Source organism: Trachypithecus francoisi, unplaced genomic scaffold (genome assembly GCF_009764315.1).
Source record: "Trachypithecus francoisi isolate TF-2019V2 unplaced genomic scaffold, Tfra_2.0 Lachesis_group15, whole genome shotgun sequence".
NCBI lineage: Eukaryota > Metazoa > Chordata > Mammalia > Primates > Cercopithecidae > Trachypithecus > Trachypithecus francoisi.
The window spans coordinates 43215110-43222206 of NW_022681460.1; the positions used below are offsets into that span (position 1 = coordinate 43215110).

Consider the following 7097-nt stretch of genomic DNA (forward strand, 5'->3'; position numbering starts at 1 on the left):
TGCTCTGTCGTCCAGGCTGGAGTGCAGTGGCGCGATCTCGGCTCACTGCAAGCTCCGCCTGCAGGAGTTCGAGTGATTCTCCTGCCTCAGCCTCCCTCCCGAGTAGCTGGGACTACAGGCGCGCACCACCACGCCCGGCTAATTTTTGTATTTTTAGTAGAGATAGGGTTTCACCATGTTGGCCAGGATAGTCTCAAACTCCTGACCTCGTGATCCGCCCGCCTCGACCTCCCAAAGTGCTGGGATTACAGGCGTGAGCTACCGCGCACGGCCTATTTTTTACTTTTGAGACAGAGTCTGGGTCTGTCACCCAGGATGGAGTGCAGTGGCACAATCTCGGCTCACAGCAACCTCTGCCTTTCGAGTTCAAGATATTCTGCTGCCTCAGCCTCCTAGATAGCTGGGATTACGGGGATTACAGGCGCGCGCCACCACGTCCATCTAATCTTTGTATTTTTAGTAGAGAGGGGATTTCGCCAGGCTGGTCTGGAACTCCTGACCTCAGGTGATCCATTCGCCTCAGCCTCCCAAAATGCTGGGATTAACAAGGGTGAGCTACCAGGCCTGGCCTGGATCAAGCGATTTTTTTTTTGAGACAGACTCTTGCTCTGTCGCCCAGGCTGGAGTGCAGTGGCGCTATCTAGGCTTACTGCAACCTCTGCCTCCCAGGTTCAAGCGATTCTCCTGCCTCAGCCCTCCAAGTAGACGGGACTACAGTCGCGCACCACTACGCCCTGCTAACTTTTGTATTTTTAGTAGAGGCAGGGTTTCACCATGTTGGTCAGGATGGTCTGCATCTCCTGACCTCGTCATCCGCCCACCTCTGCCTCCCAAAGTGCTGGGATTACAGGCGTGAGCAACTGCGCCAGGCCGCGATCTTAATGGAGTTCTTTTGGAGTGATAAAAAAAGTGCAAACTTACAGAGCAGCAGAATCACCGGTTTTGCAGAACATCTAAAAACATTCATGCATATATGTATGCACATGTATGTATATGTTTGCACCAAATAGAAACATACTGCAAAAACCATAATTTAATTTTACAAGATGAAATGTTTTATATTTTCCATTTCAATTTCATTGTAGCAATGCATTTGTTGTAAAACTTCTAATTATTTTTCTAAATAATTGGACACGCCAGAAACTTGTTTATAGACGATCAGCATCTGAGGCAACTTAACACAATATTTTTCACATTGTGGATGGAGACCAATTAGGGTGTGGTAAAATTAAGTATAATCATTTTCCTAAATAGAACAGAAAATACTAGGTAAATCAGAAATAGCAAGGATATTATATTAAATTTGGTTCAGTTATATATGTGTGTATATATATACACACACACACACATATATACACACAGTCAAGATGTGAAATGCATTTATTTGTACGTGAGAATTAGTCTGTGCCAGGTGTGGTGGCTCACGCCTGTAATCCCAGCACTTTGGGATGCCGAAGTGGGCAGATCACTTGAGGTCAGGAGCTTGAGACCAGCCTGGCCAACATAGTGAAACTCAGTCTCTACTAAAAATACAAAAATTAGCTGGGTGTGGTGGTGCGTGCCTGTAGTCCCAGCTACTTAGGAGACTGCAGCACAAGAATCGTTTGAACCCAGGAGGCGGAGGTTGCGGTGGGCAGAGATTGTGCCACTGAACTCCAGCCTGGGCAACAGAGTGAGACTCCAAATCAAAAAAGAAAAAAGAATGAATTAGTCTGGATAAGCTACACTAGGTGAAATTGTGGTAACACCTCCCCACCCCCACCCCTAATCAGCATAGCTTACCATGAAAGTATTTTACATGTCATAGGTCACTCCCATAAAAAGTCAGCTTGCTCTCCTTGATGGTTGTCTTCCAGATCTGCAAGAATCTAATATTTATATATCTTTCAATTACTCCATCTTGATGGTCTTTACTTCTAGGCTTAAAATCTTTCTAGAGAGAGCACAGAGGACTCATACTAGCTCTTACCCAGTGTTAAGAGCCTTAAAACAGAAACAACCCAATCACCTTCTCTCATGTGCCATTGACCAGAATAGACACATGCCTCCAGTTTTTAACGGTACTCCCAGCACTTTGGGAGGCTGAGACAGGCGGATCACAAGGTCAGGAGCTCAGACCATCTTAGCCAACATGGTGAAACCCCGTCTCCACTAAAATACAAAAATTAGCTGGGCATGGTGGCGCATGCCTGTAATCCCAGCTACTTGGGAGGCTGAGGCAGGGGAATCACTTGAACCTGGGAGGTGGAGATTGCAGTGAGCTGAGATCATGCCACTGCACGCCAGCCTGGGTGTCGGAGTGAGACTCTGTCTCAAAAACAAGAAAGCTGAGAAATGTAGAGGAGTGTGTAGTATACCTGATGAACACTACTGTCTGTTACACTGTAGATCACAATAAAAAATATTTAAAAGGCACTACCTTTAGAAACTCCAGGCCGTGGGCTATTTTACAGACTCAGGATTTCTTCAACTCTCTCAGGGTTTGTTTGTTTTTGTCAGCCTGGCATCCAGAAGTTAAGGATACTGCAACGAATTAGTATTACTAATGTTTTATATAAGCGATCCTATTACACTACACTTTGTTACTGTTACTGGACTAGCATTTTTTTTGTTTGTTTTTTTTGAGACAGAGTCTTGCTCTGTCACCCAGGTTGGAGTGCAATGGCTTCGGGCGATTCTCCTGCCTTAGCCTCCCAAGTAGCTGGGAATACAGGTGCCCGCCACCATGCCCGGCTAATTTTTTTTTTTTTTTTTTTGTATTTTTAGTAGAGATGGGGTTTCACCATGTTGGTCAGGCTTGTCTCGAACTCCGCACCTCAGATAATCCACCCACTTCAGCCTCCCAAAGTGCTGGGATTATAGGCCACCATGCCCTGCAATTTTCTTTTGTACCTAATTCTGCACTCTTCTTCCCACAAAACAGTGAGATCCTTCATCTTTGTATTTCCATTAGTTCAGGGTATAATGCATAGTAGGCATAGCAAATACGGGTGTTTAAATCTCTTGTAGAATTTGGGGGATGTGCTTTGATATAACATTATGGATACAAAATTATGCTGAAAAGTGAGTACTACATTTAGAATACAAAAAGAGCCACAACTTACCACAGCTGTGGAAATTCAGGTCCTTTCCTTCTGTGAACTCTTTTAGGCAATTTACCATAAGTGCTACATAGAACCTCTTCCTGTTTGTGACCTGGTTTCTGCTTCTGCCAAATGCCCTGCAGCTCCCAGTGCTCATGGGGGCTGTGCAAGTCAAAGGCCTGGAGCTTAGGCTTCCTTAGTTTCAGAGTAAATTGCTTTTGAGGCCATTCTATAAATGTAGGTTGAACTAAATTGACTTGATCCAAAAGCTAACTTCATTTAAGGATATCTCTAGTGGAATACAGAAATTTATGAAAGCTGTTAAAATGCATAGATATCCCAGCTTACCTGGATGCAAAAAGATCATGAGCTATCTAGTAGATCTGCCTTTTTTCACTGATAATTTTTTAAACTTTTCTTTATAATTTTATGAGTATTGTTTTTCAGGCCTCACTACCCACTAATTTAAACTTGATGAAATAAATTAATGTTGCCCCTTCCAATTTTCAACTTACCTTGTGCTTTTCAAACAGGGATGTGTTCAATAAATTCTTTTTAAAAAATGTTTATTTTTCATTTTTGTGGATACATAGTAGATGTATATATTTATGGGGTACATGAGCTATTTTGACACAGGCATGCAATGAGTAATAATCACATCAGGGTAAATGGGTATCCATCATCTTAAGCATTTATCCTTTGTGTTACAAACAATTCAATTATGCTCTTTTAATATTTTAAAATGTCAATAAATTCTTGATGCTAGTGTTCACGCTCTTGTGACAAGAAAGCGTTTGTCTTTTTCTTCTTACAGTGCTTTCTCCAGCAGCATGAATACTATTTGTGGTAAACTAGGAGCTAGAAGATTAGTGGCTTTATTAACCTCACTTAGTTAAATAGAGGCAAGAATACCTGGAATCCGATTCTTCTGATTCACAGTGCAATAACTTTTTTACCCAACTAGACAGCTTCAACAAAACTACTATGACTAAACTGCTGTAAGCACATTATTCTAAGTTTGTAGTACAAGTTTTTTTCTTGAACACAATTATTAGAGATAATCTCATTTTTTAATTAAAGTATTATCATAATTACTTTGCTTTGTTATTAATAGTCCTTATTGTGAAAAACATCCTCTTCTTTATGTAGTCATCCCCTGTACTTCCCTTTATTTTAGTTCTGGTATACCTGTATTTGTTAAAGATTAATACACTTCTAAATTATGGAAAAGCATCTTTGTTTTGTGCTACAAGAGAATAGCATAGAATGGGTAATTTATAATTGTCAACCTAGATAACAGAGAGAGACTCTCTAAAATAAAATGATCTTTATTCAGGAATAGGGCATTGCAATAGGAGTATGTGCGCCCTTAGTAAACTACATGGGTATTTAAGGAGGTAAGGGAACACAAAGGTTTTTAAAGAAAAAATGAAAATGATTACATCATTGTTTTGAGATAATTTAGCCATGGCTACAAGGATCAATTACAAAAGTGACACCAGTGATAATACAGAAATGTATTAGCTCATGGGTTCTTGAGGCTGAGAAGTCCAAGACTGAGGGGCTGGCATCTGGTGAGGGCCTTGGGCCTTCTTGCTACATCATCCCATGGCAGAAGGACAAAGAGAAGGTGAGAGAGAGAGAGAGAGAGACAGAGAGAGAGAGAGAGAGAGAGAGAGAGAGAGAGAGAGAGAGAGAGAGAGAGAGAGAGAAAGCGCACAAGATAGGGCCAAACTTATCCTTTTATAAGGAAACCATTTCCAGGATAACAGCATTAATCCATTCATGAGGGCAGAGGCCTCATAACCTAATCACTTCTCATTAGGCTCCACCTCTCAACATCATGGCATTGGGGATCAAGGTTTCAACATATAAACTTTGAGGGATATATTCAAACAATAGTATAAAGTGTATTCGTTAAGAACTCAGTCTCTAGCCTGACGAGGTTCAAATAATAGCTCTGCCACTTACCAGTTGTCTAACCCTGGTCAAACTACTTAGTCACTCTGAGCCTCAGTTTCTTCATCTGTAAAACAGGGACAATTATTGGTAAGTCATAGGGTTGTGGTGAAGTTTAAATGAACTTAAATGAAATTAGAATAATGCCTGATACATAGTAAGAGCTCAATAACTGTTAGCTTTTTAAATTATTATTATTTAGAACAAATCTAGATTCTGTAACATGGACTCTAAAGAACTGTTTTCAGAGATGAGGAAGATCTCTTTGTATCTAGCTTGATACAAGGAGGAACGTGCTCTGTCTTTTAATACAAGCCTTTGACGCTGTAATGCAGTTGTATTCTGCAGGGAACAATAATCAAATACATTGGGTTACAATATGCCAGCTTACTCATGCCATTAGATATTTGTTCTGCCCTTTTCACTCCTAGATTTGGTGTCCCCAGACATTTGGAGGGATTCCAGAATTCACCTTTCATTTTTGGTTAGTCTAGAATGACCTGCAAGAGAACAAAATGTATCAATAAGAAATCTTAGAGCCAGATCTCTGCAATCCTATTGTCTGGAGATTCCCAGGATCAAGAAATGGCCCACAAAAAAGATTTACCAGAACAAGAAGTGTCCAAATAATTGGTGAACACCAATCAAGAAGATCCAGCTGGGGAAGCCTGTCTGGATTGTGATGTAACTAAAAGTTTACACCAAGTTATTATATTTGTTTGCTTTAAAAGATGATATTAAGAAAGGAAAATTTATGGAATCCACAAATAGAGGTCAGAAAATCATATTTTGGCAGGGTGTCTGTGTTCATTTCCCATTGTTGCTATAAAAATTTGCCTTATTTTACAGTTCTGGAGGTCAGAAGTCCTAAGTGTCATCCTTTTCTTTCACTGGTGTGCCACAGCAAGATGGTGGTACAGTTTTCCAAGAAGAAGTTTGTCGCTGATGGTGTCTTCAAAGCTGAACTGAATGAAGTTCTCATTCAGGAGCTGGCTGAAGATAGCTACTCTGGAGTCGAGATCTGAGTTACACCAACTAGGACAGAAATCATTACCTTAGCCACCAGAACACAGAATGTTCTTGATGAGAAGGTCTGGCAGATCAGGGAATTGACTGCTGTAGTTCAGAAGAGGTTTGGCTTTTCAGAGGGTAAAGTAGAGCTTTATGCTGAAAAGGTGTCCACAAGAGATATGTGCCATTGCCCAGGCAGAGTCTCCGTGTTACAAACCCCTAGGAGGGCTTGCTGTGCAGAGGGCCTGCTATGGCGTGCTACGGTTCATCATGGACAGTGGGATCAAAGGCTTCAAGGTCATTGTGTCTGGGAAACTCTGAGGACAGAGGGCTAAATTCATGAAGTTTGTGGATGGCCTGATGATCCATAGCTGGGACCCTGTTAATACTGTGTTGACACCACTGTGCACCATGTGCTGCTCCAACAGGGTGTACTGGGCATCAAGGTGAAGATCATGCTGCCCTGGGAACCAGCTGGTAAGATTAGCCCTAGGAAGCCCCTGTCCGACCACATGAGCATCGTGGAACCCAAAGATGAGATACTCTCCACCACCCACATCTCAGAACAGAAAAGTAGGAAGCCAGAGCCACCTGCCATGTCCCAGCCAGTCCCCACAGCATAACAGGGTCTCCTTAGCAGCTGTGTCTGGAGTCTGGATGTTGTTCTGTAAGGAACTTTAATAAAATCTTGTACAAAGACAGAAAAAAGTCCTAAAGTCGTAGATGCATCTCACTATGCTAAAATTAAGGTGTCAGCAGGGCTGTATTCCTCTCTAAAGAATCTAGAGGATAATCTGTATTCTTGCCTTTTCCAGCTTCTAGAGGTTTCCACATTTCTTGGCTCATGGCCCCCTTCATCTTCAAAGCCAGCCATGGCCAGTTGAGTCTTTCTCATATTGTGTCACTCTAAATTGTACCTCCTTCTTCCACATTTAAAGTACCCTTGTGATTACTACCCTGGGCCTACCTGGATAATCTAGGATAATTTTCTTATTTTAAATTCAGCTCACTAGCAACCTAAATTCCATCTGCAACCTTAATTTC

At 41.6% G+C, this 7097-nt stretch overlaps 1 pseudogene; it reads left to right on the forward strand.

Moving 5' to 3' along the window:
- Nucleotides 1-5950: 5950 nt before the first annotated feature.
- Nucleotides 5951-6676, forward strand: LOC117097124 (annotated as a pseudogene).
- The last annotated feature ends 421 nt before the right edge of the window (nt 6677-7097 follow it).